At 43.5% G+C, this 18,534-nt stretch overlaps 1 pseudogene; it reads right to left on the bottom strand.

The window, feature by feature from the left end:
• Window positions 1-11,953: 11,953 nt before the first annotated feature.
• Window positions 11,954-18,534, bottom strand: LOC136468997 (bifunctional dethiobiotin synthetase/7,8-diamino-pelargonic acid aminotransferase, mitochondrial-like; annotated as a pseudogene).

The raw sequence follows: 18,534 nt of genomic DNA, 5'->3' as shown, positions 1-18,534 counted from the left end.
CTCGGTTTCCTCGACAGGCAGATCTAGGAACCCCCCTTTCCTATGGCACATATCCATCGCGGCTATACACATAGGAACAGAGGTAGTCCTATACCCAATGTGGCAAGCCCCTTTTGCGCCATAAAGGTAACCTCTAACAAGCTAGAAAAGATCCTATTACTGAGCTAAAGTCAGAGCCATATGACTCTCACGGTTACACTGTCAGTTCTAACTTTTGCCAATAGATAAGTCCTTATAGAGGGCCGAGAGCAACATGATCGAAAGTCATTTGCTCCTTCGCCCTATGGATCAGTTGTTATAAAGCATGTTTGACCTTTAGTTCCATAGAACCATTAACCATTGTGTAAACCATGTTCAGTTAAAGCACTAGCAATCTACCCATATGCAATTAACCCAAAGGAGTCAAGGGAACATGTCATCAAATAACTAGGATGTCCTTATGGTTATCAAAGTTAGACACATGCACATGAGTGAATGATTAAAGTGAATAGGACATCAAGGTAGGCCCATGCTATACTTGCCTTGGTTAGCAAACTCCTACTGATCCTGCTAATCGTCAAAGTACTCCTGGTCACCAACGTTCTCCTCACTGTCTGAACACGACCAACATAGCAACATACAACATTCCAGGAGCATTCATGCAAAGCAAACAATACTATAGTTAGAACAGTACACCAGCAGTATAGAAAACAAATTAAAATGTTTATGAAAAGAATCTACGTCTCGCTACGATCACGGCAACACGAAGTTCACAAAAACGGAGCTAATACATGAAAGTTATGATTTAAACGGGATTTCCTATAGCAATTTATTTAATTAAATCTAACCATGAAATTGAAAAGTTGCAAACATGATTAACAGTGGTATTAATAAGTAGAGAACTTAACTGCGAACCTAACATGATTTGAACGGGTCAATTCGGAGCGAAAACGACGATTCTATGAGCAAAACAGTGCAATGACATTTTTGTAAATACCGAAAACGTATTTTGGACTAAAACAGTGTATTTTGCGTTTTCAAAAGGGGAAAGCGTACTCTAGAAATTGTGCTATGGATGGCGGGTTCTATTTGTCCAAGCTCGAGGGACTCTTTAGCAAAATCACCCGTGAAGGGGTATCGGCCACTCAGAGCCGTTGATCAAGCAACGGACGGCTCGGATTAGAGAGGGGAAGAGAGAGAAAGGGAGGCACTGGCTGGAACAGTGTGGCTACGGTGGTGCAGCCATTGTCGGCGGCGAGGGGGTCACCGGCGTGCGCGGAACTTGGCCTACGGGCCACGGTTTGAAGAACCGAGGGCACCGGGAGACGACGGGGGTGAAGGGGACCTCGGCTAGGCCGATACGGCAGCCGAGGCGGCGGTCGCCATGGCTGGCGGCCGGGAGCTATCGGGTGCATGCGAAAATGGTTATACAAGCCATGAAAATCTAAAATAACGGCATGGGGAGGTAGAGAGAAGCAAGGGGGGCGCGCCCGAGGCGGCGGTCGCCATGGCCGGCGACCGGGAGCTATCGGGCGCACGCGAAAACGGTCATACAAGCCATGAAAATCGAAAATAACGGCATGGGGAGGTAGAGAGAAGCAAGGGGGTTCTCACCACAGGAGAAAAATGGACAGAGGCAGCTCGGGGATGGCTGTCCGCGTGGAGGGGCAGACGGCAGATCGCGACGCTCCTCCGTGCGGTGGTTATGGCTTCCTCTGCGCCTGGCAAACGCGAAGAAGGAGCGGGGACGAACAATTGCGAGGGCGGTGGGGTCACGGCGCGCTTTTGTAGAGGCCAGGCGTGGGGGGGGGGGGTGCTCCCACGACGCGCGACATGGGCACGGAGCGGCGGCTGACGCGAGCGGTGCGGTTGCGGGAGGAGGGGGATGGCGCTGACAGGTGGTCCTGAACTGTCAGCGGCTGAGAGCGGGGCGAAGGCGCGGCAACGGTCACCTGGCCGAGCTGGGCTGGCCCTGGAAGGGAAGAGGGGAGGGCGAGCGGGCCGCGGGGAAGGAAAAAGGTCAATCGGGCCGAAAATGAGGAAGAGAGGGGAGAGAAAAAGGAAATTCTTTTTTTTTCCAAATAAATTTTCCAAACTCATTTTCAATTTGAATTTGAATTCAATTCAAATTTTAGTCAAAGCTAATCATTACAAAAATAAATGTGTAGCAGCATGAATGCATCAACATGTTTCTATCCTTATATTTACTTTTAATTTCATAAAAATATTATTTCCTAAATTTGAAAATGCACATATAATTGCATAATTAAATCAAAATTTTCTTATTTCAAAAGACTAAAAATTTTGGGTGTTACAATTCTACCCCCTTAAGATAAATCCCGTCCTCGAGATTCGGGTGATTGCTTACTCAAACAGTTGGGGATAAGACTTTCTCAGATCCTCTTCTCTTTCCCATGTGGCCTCATCCTCTGTATACCGATTCCACTGCACCTTGCACATCTTTATAGTTCAGCTTCTTGTAACTCTTTCTGCAGTTTCCAAGATCTTTATCGGATACTCTTCATATGTAAGATCTTCCTTAATAGTAAGCTCTTCCAAAGGAATTTGCTCTTTTGGTACTCTCAAACACTTTTTCAATTGAGAAACATGGAACACATCATGCACACCTGACAAACTTTCCGGCAGTTCCAATTAATAGGCCACTTCTCCATGTCTCTCTATAATTTGGAAAGGTCCAATATACCTCGGTGCTAGCTTACCCTTCATATTGAATCTTCTTACACTTCTCATTGGTGACACCTTCAGGTACACATAATCACCAACTTCGAAAGTCAGCTCTCTTCTACGAGTATCAGCGTAACTCTTCTATTGGGACAGAGCCACTCTCAAGTTGTCTCTAATCATTCTCACTTGTTTTTCCGCGTCTCTAAGAACAACGGGTCCAAACACTTGAGTTTCACCAGTCTGATTCCAGAACAAAGGCGTTCTACATTTACATCCATACAGCGCCTCAAAAGGTGCCATCTTGAGACTCTTCTGGTAACTATTGTTGTATGAGAACTCTGCGTATGGCAGACTCTTATCCCAACTATTACCATACTGTAGTGCACAAGCTCTCAACATATCTTCCAAAATCTGGTTGATCCTTTCAGTCTGTCCATCAGTTTGCGGGTGGTAAGCAGAACTGAAATTCAACTTTATCTCCAAAGATCTATGTACTTTCTGCTAGAATTGTGATGTAAACTGAGTGCCTCTATCCGACACAATTTTCTTGGGAACACCATGTAAGCACACTATTCTTTCCATGTACAACTCTGCTAGCCTTACACCCATATAGGTAGTCTTGACTAGTAAAAAGTGAGTAACCTTGGTGAGTCAATCCACTAGTACCTATATTGAATCATAACCTCTTTGAGTGCGAGGCAAACCTACGATAAAATCCATACCAACTTCTTCCCATTTCCGTTCAGGAATCTTCAATGGTTGTAACAACCCTGCAGGTCTTTGATGCTCAGCTTTCACTCTTTGACAAGTGTCACACAAAGCCACATACTCTGCCACATCTCTCTTCAATCCATACCACCAGTACTTCTCCTTGAGATCCAAATACATCTTGGTACTTCCGGGATGTATGGAATAGGCAGATTCATGTGCCTCTTGCAGAATGGCATCACGGATAGCCTTCACTTTAGGTACACATATCCTTTTCCCAAACCAAAGAGTACCATTCTCATCCATCCTGAATCCTGGTGCCTTTCCAAGCACTACATTCTCCGCTATCTCTTTTAGTTTCTCATCCTCCAATTGACCTTTGCGTATCTCTTACTCCAATGTAGGCCCTATCACCGATTCCATTGCATTAGTGACAAGACTCAAGTTGAGATACTCCATTTCAGCACACAACTCTGCTGACATAAATGTCATCCCAAGTCCATTAGCATAACTCTTCCTACTAAGTGCATTAGCTACGACATTTGCTTTTCCTAGATGATAATGCACTTCCAAATCATAGTCTTTGATCAATTCTAACCAATGATGTTGTCTCAGATTCAGATATGATTGGGTAAAGATATACTTCAAACTCTTATGATCTATATAGATATCACTCTTATGCCCAATTAGATAATGTCTCCAGATTTTCAAAGCATGAACCATAGCTGCCAATTCCAAGTCATGAGTAGGGTAATTCAACTCATGCTTCCTTAATTGTCTAGATGCATATGCCACCACTCTTCCTTCCTACATAAGCACACATCCAAGGCCCAAACGGGATGCATCACAATATATAGAGAAGTTCTTGCTTAAGTTGAGCAAAATCAATACTGGAGCTATAGTCAATCCCTTCTTTAGCTCATCGAAGTTTGCTTGGCATTTATTCGACCATACAAATTTAGCATTCTTTTCCAACAGAGCAGTCATAGGCTTAGCAAGCTTGGAAAAACCTTCAATGAACCTCTTGTAGTATCCAGCCAATCCCAAAAAGCTATGAATCTCACTTACATTGGTTGGTGGTTTCCAATTCAACACATCTTGCACTTTGCCTAGATCCACTGCTATTCCACCATTGGAGACAACATGACCCAGAAAAGAGACCTCCTTCAACCAAAACTCACACTTGCTCCACTTAGCGTACAACTTATGTTCTCTAAGCTTTTGCAAGACCAACCTTATATGTTCAGCATGTTCTTCTTCAGTCTTGGAGAATATCAGTATGTCATCAATGAATACCACCACAAAATTATCAAGAAACTCCATGAACACCTTATTCATCAGATACATAAAGTATGTAGGTGCATTGGTCAATCCAAAAGACATAACGGCATACTCATAGAAGCCAAATCATGTAGTGAATGCTGTCTTAGGTATGTTCGAGTTTCGAATCTTAAGCTGATGATAACCTGAGCGGAGATCAATCTTGGAGAACACATAGGCTCCTCTCAACTAATCAAACAAATCATCAATTCTAGGCAAGGGGTATTTATTCTTGATAGTAACCTCATTAAGTGAACGGTAATCCACACACATCCGTTGACTACCATCCTTCTTATCCACAAAGATCACAGGTGCCCCCCATGGGGAAGAACTAGGGCATATGAAACCTTTTTCTTGCAACTCTTTTAGTTGTTTCTTAAGCTCTTCTAATTCATTAACCCCCATTCTATATGGACATTTAGCTATTGGTGTAGTTCCAGGTAATAATTCAATAATGAATTCAATGTCTTGGTCAGGTGGCATACCTGGCAAGTCATCGGGGAAGACATCCGGGAACTCTACCACAACACAATCTTGTTTATAGGCATCACCATCCAGCTGGTTCACTATGGCTATAGGCTGAGCTTGCACTACCACTTCTACACAGATTCTATCTCCATTGAGTGATGTCACAACCACAGATTTCTTCTGACACTGAATCACTGCCCGGTGTTGTTTCATCCAATCCATTCCTAGAATAAGATCAATTCCCATTGTTCTCAATATAATAGGTTTCACTTTGAAGTCTACCCCCCTTAAGGAAATGCTAGTTGAGGGACTCCAATAAGAAGCAAGCATACTACCTCCCGGTGAATTTACTAGGATGGGGTTTTTCATGGCACACAAGGGTATGCTATGTATTCTAATAAAAGCTTGGGAAATTTAAGAATGCGAAGCACTAGAATCAAAAAGTACTGCAGCAGAGATAGAGTTGACGCTGAACGTACCCAAAATGACCTCGGGCGTCTCCTGAGCTGCATCAGATGACACATAGTTCACCTTCGCAGTGTGAGGTGGTCGGGCATTGAGCTTCTGATTGCCAGTCTAGTTCTGAGGAGCTTGCTGGTTCTGCTTCTTTGGACACTGATGAGCATAGTGACCTACTTCTCCATAGCGGTAGCATGCATTGGGGTTATTGGGTGCACCACTCTTCATAGGAGCATTGTTGGACATTCCCTGGCGTGTTGCCGGATTGCCAGTCTGTTACAGGGGACGTTGATTACCATACTATTGCTGGTACTGAGGGCATTGCTGGAACTGGTTACGCTGAGGATACTGACCATGGTTTCACTGGTTAGATGGTCCTTGATTCCTCTGCTGAAAACCCTACCGAGGATAGGCACACGGATGGGTGTTGCTTCCAGAAGCTTGCCCTTGAAGTCTCCTCTTCTTGACTTCCATCTCTTTGCGCTTATCGTCAATCACAATAGCGCGGTTCACCAAGGACTAAAAGTTAGGGTAGGTGTTGGACATTAGCTGGAGCTGCAGGCCATTATAAAGTCCGTTGAGGAAATGGCGTTGCTTCTCCTTATCCTTAGCTACATCATTTGGAGCATAGCATGACAATTGAGCAAACTTGTCACGATACTCCACCACAGTCATGGATCCTTGCTTAAGGGATCTGAATTCCTCTTGCTTCAATTCCACCAATCCATTGGGGATATGATATGACCGAAAGTTGTCCTTGAATTCCTACCAGGTGATAGCAGGAGTATTGTTTGGGCATCCATACTAGAAAGAATCCCACCAATCCTAAGCTGCTCCTTAGAGTTGACCAGAAGCATACGACACCTTCTCAAGATCATTGCATTGTGACATGTTAAGTTGCTTCTCCATAGCACGCAACCAATCATCTACCTCCATAGGGTCTGAGGCATGGGTGAACACCGGTGGGTGACCCTTCATAAACTCTCCATGCTTATCTCTGACCTGAACAGGCAGTGGTCCTCTTGCAGGTTCGTTATCCAAGCGTTGCATCATAGCTTGCATCAATTGCGCTTGCATTCCCATCAATTGTTCCATAGTCACTGGTGGAGGTGGTGGTGGATTTATGAGAGCATCACGTCTATGACCATGACCTCTGCCTCTTCCTCCTCTTGTGGCCATCTGCTTTCCAACAAATGCGCAAAATTTTAGAGATTTCCAATTTATAGAGAGCTTATAAAGATAAGGAACAATGCTGAAAATTTTCTAGACAAGATTCAAATACAGCAGTTTAGTAAATCTGTTATAACTCAAGTTTCAGAGGTCCAATAGAGCTGTACCAAGAACGGTTGGAAATCTTAGGAGATCAGCTACAACTTTTATTTAGATCACTTTTACAGATTCTGACATACACATGGTCAAAAATAGAGCTAAACCGAATCTGTTCTGGGTTCCAATCTGCGCAGAAACCTCAACTTGTGACAGCTCGATCTCACAAACCTAAACAGCTATTGACCTGATTCTAGAGACATTTGAAAGATACAGAAGTCTAGTTATCTCCACAAAAATTTCAGAATTTTTGGCAACCTAGATTTCGAGATACAAGATAAAGAACACAGGTTGCTCCAGAAAACAGCACAACAGAGATAAGATAAAGCAAACTCATCTACATTAAGAACATCATCTAAACTTAAGGTTCAAACCTAAGGAAGTTGTGGACATGCCCACAAACCTCCAGCAATCAAACAAACTCCAAATCATCCAAGTTCACAATTAAAAACATCTAATCATTAAAGTTCACAAGACCAAACAAGACTAGAAATGACTCACGAACGAACAACGTTGTAATCTTAAACAAGGCACCTAACATCTATGGGGCGGTGTCAATCATGGTGAACGACCGACGCTTCTTCTTGTAGATCGGTGGCTGCCCAAGTTGAGCACGTAGTTCATCAACTTGCTTCTGGAGGTGTCTCTCGGCCCTCTGTGATGCACGCAGCTCTCCCTTGACCTCTTCATCTATCCCCTGCATGGCATGGACATGGTGCACTGTTGCTTCCAGAGTTGGGTCACTCTCTGGTGGTGCCAGGACCTACCAGTTACCCTCATGATCATTGCGAGGAAGGTACCTAAAATGATCCTCCTTTATGGCCTCAAAACGACAGCCATGGTAGTAGATGTAGGCGTCCTGTGTTGCATCTTCCATGCCATCCAATGCATGGGCCCTCCTGGCAGTGGCACGATGGACAATCTCCACCTCATGTCCATTTTTTATGTCATTCCAAGCAGTGACAACCAGCTCTACCTTCCAAAAGGTTGCCTCCAAAGGATGCTGGTACTCTGCACAATGATAGCTGATGGAGGCATGTAGATCAGGACAGTAGTCATCCAACACATGTGTAAGGAGGGTGTGGTAGTAGGCCGTCTCTAGGGCTGGCTTGAAGTAGTACTTGCACTTTCAGCCTATCTCCTCATCCACCACAGGGACAGCTAGGGATGGCATAGGTGTCGGTGAAGTAGCTGATGACTCCTCTAGGTAGCTACAATAGGATAGACAGGTGCAACAACTGGAGTAGGAGCAGGTGCAGGTGTCGGGGTAGCCATCTCCTCATCGTCGGAGATGATCACAATCTCCTTCTCCACCTGTGGAGCACGGGGGTTGAACAAGGCATGGTAGCCTATAGTGCTGAGGCGGGCGGTCTTCGGGTTATGAGACATCTATAGATTTAAAGTGAGATAGAATTAGAATCAACAATTTTATGTAATAGATTAAGGTATGAAAAGCATAAATGTTTTAATAAAATAACAAGAATAAGACAGTAAGCATGAAACCAGAGGAGCAAAGATGCTAAAATGACCGTTTCTAACTAGGCTTGCGTCCTACAGTCAACACGGCTCTGATACCAATTTGTCACACCCAATTTTAAGGATAAAATTGAATGCATAAAGCTCATGTGTGCCCAGGGATCAGTCACACACATAAGTCGACAAATTATATAAAGTATCATCACGGTGTATCTTATAACACGATTAATAACAACACATAGTCTTACACAACACAGCGGAAAATAAAATGATAACTCTCTCGTGGAACTCCATCACAGGGAAGGTCAACTGGTTGACCACAAGCCTAATAATCCTCAGGAAACTCCTCATACACGTTGTCATCTGTTACCCATCTGGGATTTTTATCCAAATATAGAAAGTAAACAAGCGTAAGTACTTCCCGTACTTAACAAGATAACATGGGGTTATGCAGCTCAAAAAGGATGACACTGGTTTACTGCAATTAGCACTTTTAGTAAGTCAAGATTTTATTATCAAGTATTATCAAGTTATGCTTAAGCTCCCATTTATACCCACATAATCAGATATCAGAATCATTTGCATCATATTATCATCGTATACCATCATAAATGAACCACAATGAGTAACCAATTATTTTGTGAGTTTTCTGGGCCGCTCGTGACCATGAGCACAGCTGTTATAACAGTTTGTAACCCTCTGCAGAGGTGGTGCACATTCACCGTGAGTCGTGATTCCCATATGCCCGGGTTAATTACTCCCATATCACTGCCAAGGTGAGCGGGCAGGGTACACTATGAAGCCATTTCATAGGTTTGTCTAACAAGTTAGGGCCGCTCGGTTTCCTCGGTAGGCAGATGTAGGGACTCCCCTTTCCTATGGCACATATCCATCGCGGCTATACACATAGGAACAGAGGCAGTCCTATACCCAATGTGGCAAGCCCCTTTTGCGCCATAAAGGTAACCTCTAACAAGCTAGAAAAGATCCTATTACTAAGCTAAAGTCAGAGCCATATGACTCTCACGGTTGCACTATCAGTCCTAGCTTTTGCCGACATATAAGTCCTTATGGAGGGCCAAGAGGAACATGATTGAAAGTCATTTGCTCCTTCGCCCTATGGATCAGTTGTTATAAAGCATGTTTTACCTTTAGTTCCATAGAACTATTAACCATTGTGTAGACCATGTTCAGTTAAAGCGCTAGCAATCTACCCATATGCAATTAACCCAAAGGAGTCAAGGGAACACGTCATCAAATAACTAGGATGTCCTTATGGTTATCAAAGTTAGACACATGCACATGAGTGAATGATTAAAGTGAATAGGACATCAAGGTAGGCCCATGCTATACTTGCCTTGTTTAGCAAACTCCTGCTGATCCTGCTGGTCATTAAAGTACTCCTGGTCACCAACGTTCTCCTCACCGTCTGAACACGACCAACACAACAACATACAACATTCCAGGAGCATTCATGCAAAGCAAACAATACTACAGTTAGAACAGTACACCAACAGTATAGAAAACAAATTAAAATGTTTATGAAAAAATCTACGTCTCGCTACTATCACGGCAACGCGAAGTTCACAAAAAACAGAGCTAATACGTGAAAGTTATGATTTAAACAAGATTTCCTATAGCAATTTATTTAATTAAATCTAACCATGAAATTTAAAAGTTGCAAACATGATTAACAGTGGTATTAATAAGTAGAGAACTTAATTGCGAACCTAACGCGATTTGAACGGGTCAATTCGGAGCTAAAACTACGATTCTATGAGCAAAACAGTGCAATGACATTTCTGTAAATACCGAAAACGTATTTTGGACTAAAACAGTGTATTTTGCGTTTTCAAAAGGGGAAAGCGTACTCTGGAAATTGTGCTATGGACGGCGGGTTCTATTTGTCCAAACTCGAGGGACTCTTTAGCAAAATCACCCGCGAAGGGGTATCGGCGACTCAGAGCCGTTGATCAAGCAACGGACGGCTCGGATTAGAGAGGGGAAGAGAGAGAAAGGGAGGCGCCGGCCAGAACAGTGCAACCACGGCGGTGCAGCCATTGCCGGCGGCGAGGAAGTCACCGGCGAGTGCAGAACTTGGCCTATGGGCCACGGTTCAAAGAACCGAGGGCACCGGGAGACGGCGGGGGTGAACGGGGCCTCAGCCAGGCCGATATGGCGGCCGGAGGACGCGGCCAAGGTGGCGGTCGCCATGGCTGGCGGCCGGGAGCTATCGGGCGCACGCGAAAACGGTCATACAAGCCATTAAAATAGAAAATAACGGCATGGGGAGGTAGAGAGAAGCAAGCGGGTTCTCACCGCGGGTGGAAAAATGGACGGAGGCGGTTCGGGGATGGCTGTCCGCGCGGAGGGGAGGACAGCGGATCACGGTGCTCCTCCGTGCGGCGGTTACGACTTCCTCTGCGCCTGGCGAACGCGAAGATGGAGCGGGGACAAACAACAGGGAGGGCAGTGGGGTCACGGCTCACTTTTGTAGAGGCCGGGCGTGGGGGGGTCGCTCCCACGACGCGGGACGTGGGCGTAGAGTAGCGGCAGTTGTGGCTGACGCGCGTGCTGCGGTTGTGGGAGGAGGGGTACGGCGCCAACATGTGGGCCCGAACCATCAGCGGCTGAGAGCGGGGCGAAGGCGCGGCAACGACCGCCTGGGCGAGCTGGGCCGGCCTAGGAAGGGAAGAGGGGAGGGCAAGCAGGCCGCGGGGAAGAAAAAGGTCAATCGGGCCAAAAGTGAGGAAGAGAGGGGAGAGAAAAAGGAAATTCTTTTTTTTTCTTTTTTCCAAATAAATTTTCCAAACTCATTTTCAATTTGAATTTGAATTCAATTCAAATTTTAGTCAAAGCTAATCATTACAAAAACAAATGTGCAGCAGCATGATTGCATCAACATGTTTCTATCCTTATATTTACTTTTAATTTCATAAAAATATTATTTCCTAAATTTGAAAAAGCACATATAATTGCATAATTAAATCAAAATTTTCTTATTTCAAAAGACTGAAATTTTTGGGTGTTACAAACTGCTTAACAAGTGTGCCATCCCGCAGCTGCAAATTGAGAGTAAACCTTATCAGTTAGCTTTTGAAGTGCATAATTATATGCATGAATGGGCAAGATATACTGTTAAGAGAACGGACATGTTATGGCAAGGGATAAGTTAGATTGATTCGGTTAGGATATTTCTTTAGGGGTCAAGTAATTAAGTTGTCTCTATAAAATGGACCATCATGTATCCGTTTAGAGTCAAGCAAGAATCCTAAGATAGTCCCCCAGGAAGGGTGGCTATCTAGGGTCTCTCTGATAATCCATCTATCCATAGCCTTTTCATAAAAGGACATGCTCCTATTCTCCTTCAAATGATATTATACTTGTATATAAATACGATTCAGATACAAGTGTTCTTTAGGAATGCCATGGCTTAAAAAAAGAAATATGTGTACTTATGTAACGGCAGTATATCATATATCAAAGAGGTAAGGACACTCAAAGGGAGGCTTTAGGCTACAAAAATTGCCTGTCAAAAGTTCCAGTATACAAGTTTAGGCTACAAAATTGCTTGTCAAAAGTTAAAATACACAACTTTAACAATAAAAAATGTAAAAGGGAGTTCTTGTTGTAGCAAAATAAATCACATATGCAGGAAATGTGAGAACATAACCTGCAAGTTAGAATCAGGCCCTTGAGTCCACCAACTAGCGCATGCATCAAATTGAGGGACGAGCATTTTGTCTTTAATCTACATCAAAGATTTAGAGAATGAATATAATGGTTAGCCAACCTTGCTGCACAACCAGAACTTCATTACAAATTTCTTTTGAAGAAATAATGAAGAGAGAAGAGTAGAACTAGAAAGTGGACAAACCTTGTACACAGAAAAATTCTCACCATAACGTGAATCAATTACTGTAACAGAATCTTGAGGGACAAGATTGTGCTGAGTAAAAGGTCACCACAATAAATCCTTCGATTTTATTTGCATGCTGTTTAACCTCTCTATTCTTCTGAAATGAAATGATTGCAGGGCATCTTTAAGAAAATTAAAAACTGAGGATGACTTAGAAAACCAACCAGTCAGGTCATCTGAAGGATCTTCAGGAATTTTTGGCAAGGTAAGCACATTTAGCCTAAACAACAAAATCAACAGAGTTTAAAGCTATCATAAACAGAAGTAGAGCCGCAGAACTACTCATTTAATAAAATAATAGAATTAAACAGATGGTCATGAATAGAAACCTATTTCTCAAGTAAGAAAGCAAGAATTTGTCATTTGATAACTCATGATCTTCCAAAATATCTGCGCTCACATCATACCCGCTTAGCAACAAAGTTTCATACGCGGACAAAGTGGATGAAATACCACCAAGACGGCCATCTCCAACCAGAATAGCAGGTAACCTAAAGGCTTGTCAAGAGTTGAAACAAATCAATAATAGCCAGCTAAAAGATCAACTCAACAAAGAGACGTTTAAAGTGTCCAAGGCTTCAAGCTAACAGTTAACATCAGAAGGTGATTTAAGAGGTTAAGGCATTTTCAATTTTAATCCATCGCTTGACCTAGCAGTTATTTTACATGCAAAACTTAAAATGTAAAAGAAGGGAAATAAATGAAGAGAATAATATGCAGAACATCACAAGCTTTATTCGATGAATTCACAAGCTCAACAAATATAATTCAGGAATCATTAATTGCCAATAGTAAACTAGCCAGATAATATCCAGAACCAGAAACTGGAGTATGCAATTGTTTACTGAGCTGTGATAACATGGAATTGCTCCGGTGCATGAACAGTCATTTGTTTATCCTCACCTAAAGACAAATCAGAATCTGTCGAAGCAAGAGAAGGCCAGAGCATAGACACAAATAATTTTTATGTCCTTCAGGCGATCTCAGTGACAACATGGGGAGGGAAACAAAGAATGAGATATAGGGATTCCTGGCAGCGATTTTTAAGGAGTCAAGTTGCATCATACAGATAAGTGTCATGGAAATGCGTATGTTGTGTTGGATTTGCGGTCATACAAGAAGGGATCGAGTTCGGAACGATGATATACGTGATAGATTACGGGTAGCACCAATTGAAAAAAAGCTTGTCCAACACCGATTGAGATGGTTTGGATATATCCAACGGAGACCTCCAGAGGCACCGGTGCATAGTGGAATCCTAAGCCAGGATAGTAATGTGAAGAGAGGCAGAGGAAGACTGAAGTTGACTTGGGTAGAGGCAATAAAATGAGACTTGAAAGGATGGAATATACCCAAAGACTTAGCCTTAGATAGGAGTGCTTGGAAGACTTCACGTGCCTAAACCTTGATTGCTTCTGCTGGGTTTCAACTCTAGCCTACCCCAACTTGTTTGGGACTTAAAGGCTTTGTTGTTGTTGCAAGTTGCATCATACAACTCAAGATGTTTGAATTTGACTAAAATTTAGGCTTATTTGCATACAATTGTAGAATCTTTGTATTACCTTTTTGAAATATTCAGTATATAGCCTAGTAAACTTCAGAATAGTTGCTTGAATGTCTCAGACAGAGAGGTCTTAATAAAAAATGGTGTCAATGGATAAAGCTGATCATGACCTCTGGGACCCTTAGCATCAAAATCGACAATATCCAGGGGGCTTATTTTAACTTTTCAAAATCTGCTCTTATACTAGGAATGGTGTTAAACAAGGAATGAAAAGCTGCTCTTATACATGTAATGAAGCCATGTCTGGGTTGAATATTAACTTTTCAAAAAGTGAGGTGATTCTGGTTAGCCAAGACATGAACAAAATGGTTGACTTCTCTAATATGTTTAACCTGTGCAATTGGTAAATGGGCTATCAAGTACCTTGGTGTCCCTATCTCTGGAACCAGGTTACATATTGTTGACTGCCTTCCAATTGAGGAAAAGATGGTAAAGAGGCTAGATGGATGGCAGGGGATCTCTCTATTTTTTTTGGGGGGGGGGGGGTGATTCTTATTAGCTCCATCCTAAGTAGCATGCCTTGGGACGCCATGTCTATGTATCTCGTACCCATCTCTACCATAAAAAATATGGACACTATTAGAAAAAGTTTTTTTGCAAGGGGGAAGGCTAAAAAAGAAATATCACCTAGTCCAATGGGTAAAGGTAACAAATCCAAAGAAAAGGGAGGATTGGGCACCAAAGATCTGAGAGCAATGAACATTAGTTTGCTTTGTAAATGGTGGCAGAAGGTGGAAAATGTTAGCAGTATTTGGCATGATATTATTCAAAGGAAATACATGAAATCTGGTGGTATTTCCCAGCTGAAAAAAGCAACAACAATTCTCCTTGTGTGGAATGATTTGCTTAAAGTAAGACATATCTACTTAAGAGGGAGAATCATGCTTGTGGGTAATGGGGAAAGCACAAGCTTCTAGTGTTCTAAGTGGTGTGGGCAGGTGTCCCTTAAGGACAAGTTTCCAAGGTTATATGAGATCAATGAAGAGCAATCTTGCTTCAGTTGCAACCATAGAAATGAGAAATTGGCGGCTAGCTTTTAGGATATGCCTTTCGGAGGATCCATAGAGCCATTTTAGGAGATTGCATGACATCCTATATAGATGCAATGTGAATATGAAGGATAAGGCAAAATGGGATTGAGAAAAATCTGGAACTTTCTCTGTTAATCAGTGTATAAACATTTATATCGAAACCATCGGTGTCAAAACTTTAAACATATTTGGCAAGCCAAAATCCCCCTGAAAATTCTGTATGTGGCTTCAGCTTCAAAACGCTATCCTTACTAAGGATAACCTCACAAAAAGAAATTGGAAAGGCCATCAAATCTATGCCTTTGTGTACAGAAAAGGAATCGGTGGAACAACTCTTTTTTGGATGCATGACGGCGAAATACATTTGGAGTCTGATGGCATATGCCCTTGGAGTCAGTTGCAGACCTTGTAATATTGATCAGTTTTAGGTTTGGATCAAGCTTAGCTTACCGAATGGTAAACCTGTATATGCAGTGGGGCTGGCGGCTCTTTGTTGGGCAATATGGTGCACAAGAAATGCTATTTGTTTTTAGGACAAATGAATCAAATCTCCTACTGAGATTATCTGTATGATGTGCTCCTTTCTTGATTATTGGGCAGGCTTGCAGAAGCCAGACATGGAAAGGCAAATGAAGCAAGGAGCGGAGAGCCTGAAGGCGATGTCACTCTACTTCCACAAGAAAGTTCACAGAGGAAGACGACCAAGATGACTAGCAACTCATCATTCATGGCGCTAGGGTGATCGTCTTCTGTAGTTGTCCTATTTTCTAGCCTGCATGTTGATGGCAGTGCCCTTGGCCTGTATCGAAAAAAGTTTAAGTAGCCGTACTTGGGTTGGTGTTTGCTGGTGAACATTGTTTGTTCTGTTGTCTTGCTTGATGTGTTCAGTAGGGCCAGTGCCAGTTGATCCCTTGGTGGTCAGAGGCATGGGCATGGGGAAGTTGTTGGTAGGAAGTTATGTCTGCAAACTTGTAAACATTGTAATTTTGTAGCTTCGTTAATGAAATTGGGTTTTACCATGTTGGGAAAAAACCACTATTATTTTCAATTACCACTGGAACACCCTGCAGAAGAAGAGCGACATGTCCTTTTTCGTGGACTGATGTAGTGCTAGTTGATGAAAGTCGGACATGAGTGAATCAGAAACTAGAGTTATGATGGGAGACTTTGGAGTCCAAAGGTTTTAGACTAAGTAGAACTTAAAACTGAGTATATGAGATGTGACTTCAGCACAACTACTCAGGGAGGAGGAAGATATTAGTTTGGAAGGTCAAGTAGTGCCTAGGAATGATACATTTAGATATTTAGGATCAATGCTACAGAGAGACGGGGATATTGATGAAGATGTTAGCCATAGAATCAAAGCAGGGTGGATGAAGTGGTGCCTAAGCATCTGGTGTCCTATGTGACAAAAGGTTACCACAGAAGTTAAAAGGCAAGTTTTATAGGACGGCGATTAGACCTGCTATGTTGTATGGTGCAGAATGTTGGCCTACGAAAAGACGACATGTTCAACAGATAAGTGTCGTGGAAATGCGTATGTTGCGTTGGATTTGCAGGTCATACAAGAAGGGATCGAGTTCGGAACTGATGATATACGTGATAGATTAGGGGTAGCACCGAATTGAAGAAAAGCTTGTCCAACACTGGTTGAGATGGTTTGGACATGTCCAACGGAGACCTCCAGAGGCACCGGTGCATAGTGGAATCCTTAAGCCAGGATTGTAACGTGAAGAGAGGCAGAGGAAGACCGAAGTTGACTTAGGTAGAGGCAATAAAAGGAGACTTGAAAGTAGGGATGAAAACGGTACGGATATTTTCCGACCGTATTCGAAACCGAATCCGTTTAGAGGGGTTGAGATCTGTCTGTATCGGAGTCTGGATATCCAACATCCGATACCGTATCCATATCCGAATACTCAAATCGCATATTTATGATGTCGATATCCAATCATATCCTATCCGACATAGTTGACACTATCCGTATTCGAATCCGAATCCGGACAAAAAATATAAAAACAAATGTAATATCGGTGATATCCGTCCGTATCCGATCCGTTTTCATCCCTACTTGAAAGGATGCAATATACCCAAAAACTTAGCCTTAGATAGGAGTGCTTGGAAAACAGCTATTCACGTGCCTGAACCTTGATTTCTTCTGCTGGGTTTCAACTCTAGCTTACCCCAACTTGTTTGGGACTTAAAGGCTTTGTTGTTGTTGTTGTTGTTGTTGTTGCTACATGTCGCATGATAGAGACTATGGCTATAGAAATATTCACGAAGCATGGATGGTCGTTGTTGAAAAGGCTTAGTGTTTAGTCAATCATCCCTTTGTTTGATTTCGCTTTTTGAGAGCTGAAAAAACAGCAAGAGGCTGGAACTGTAATAAGAATTGGTTATGTGCAAAACTCTTGTAGAGACCGGAATAAACTTCTTTTTTTTCTAAAAATTGATATGGCTGTACGGAATGCCACTAAGACTATGATTTCCATACAAGAGTCTACTAAATTATGCTTCCATTGAACTATATTTCAGATAGAGTATATGCAACATGCATGGACATCAGATCAATTATCACGATGCTGAATTGCAATGCACAAGAACAACCACCACAGGCAACAAACAAAACCCAAATGTCATTTGTGTCCATTCTGTCCTAGACACATCATATCCAAATTCAATAAAATCAAGCAAAGAAATAAGGCATGTGTATGAAATCAATAGCCAAGCTGCAAGGAGTGAAAGGCAAGCACACCGGTAGAGGTCCGCACTACAGCATACCGGAGGCACCGGGGCTGGCAACGCCACCAGCAGTTTCCACACCTCCCCACCTTCCCCCACGCCTTCCTCCAGCAGCCACTGTTCGACGCAACCCTTGACCTCATCATCCCCCGCCGCCATTCCTTCCCTCTCTGCTGCCATGTGCGGCGACACCGGTTCCCGCCACGCGTACGCCGTGCAGCACGCGAGCACCTTCGTCTGCTCCACGGCACCCGCTCTGTAGGTCACCACCTTCTCTTGGCTCTCGTGGAGGGGTTCCGCCTTGGCCTCCACGGCGGGTGACAGGAAGAGGGTGCGGCATGAGGCGCAGTATTTTCCTAAATGCTAAACGGTAAACAGTCGGTCACCTACTGTTTAGCCATTATTCGGACAAAATGTCCCATTAAACGGGCTAAACGGCCAATTAAACGGGATAAACGGGTGATTAAACGGAAACGGTGCACCACCGTGTAGCGTTTACATGGTGTTTAAACGAGCTAAACGATCCGTTTAGGCGAACAGTGATGAGGCGACGAGGCGGGTGGATCGGGGGAAGGGGGAGGCGCGGAGCAGCAGCGGCGGCCCTGTTGAAGACGAAGTGCGTGTCGGAGTCAATGGGGTAGCCGGTCTAAAGCGGCTTGAGGTAGGCGACGGACTGAGACGGAAGGGGAGGGGGAGGAGAGGAGCGCAGCGGTGAGGTCTGCGGATACGAGGGTCTTACCGACGCCGGTGTTGGCGCCAAAAATGGCGAAGGTTGGGGTAGAGAGGGGAACGGAGGAGGCGGTGCCAGAGGAGTGGAGGCGCTGGCGAGCGTGGTGGAGGAAGAGGCGGCGAAGCAT

The sequence above is a fragment of the Miscanthus floridulus genome, chromosome 8 (genome assembly GCF_019320115.1).
Source record: "Miscanthus floridulus cultivar M001 chromosome 8, ASM1932011v1, whole genome shotgun sequence".
Taxonomy (NCBI): Eukaryota; Viridiplantae; Streptophyta; class Magnoliopsida; order Poales; family Poaceae; genus Miscanthus; species Miscanthus floridulus.
This window is presented reverse-complemented; position numbering and strand designations above follow the sequence as displayed.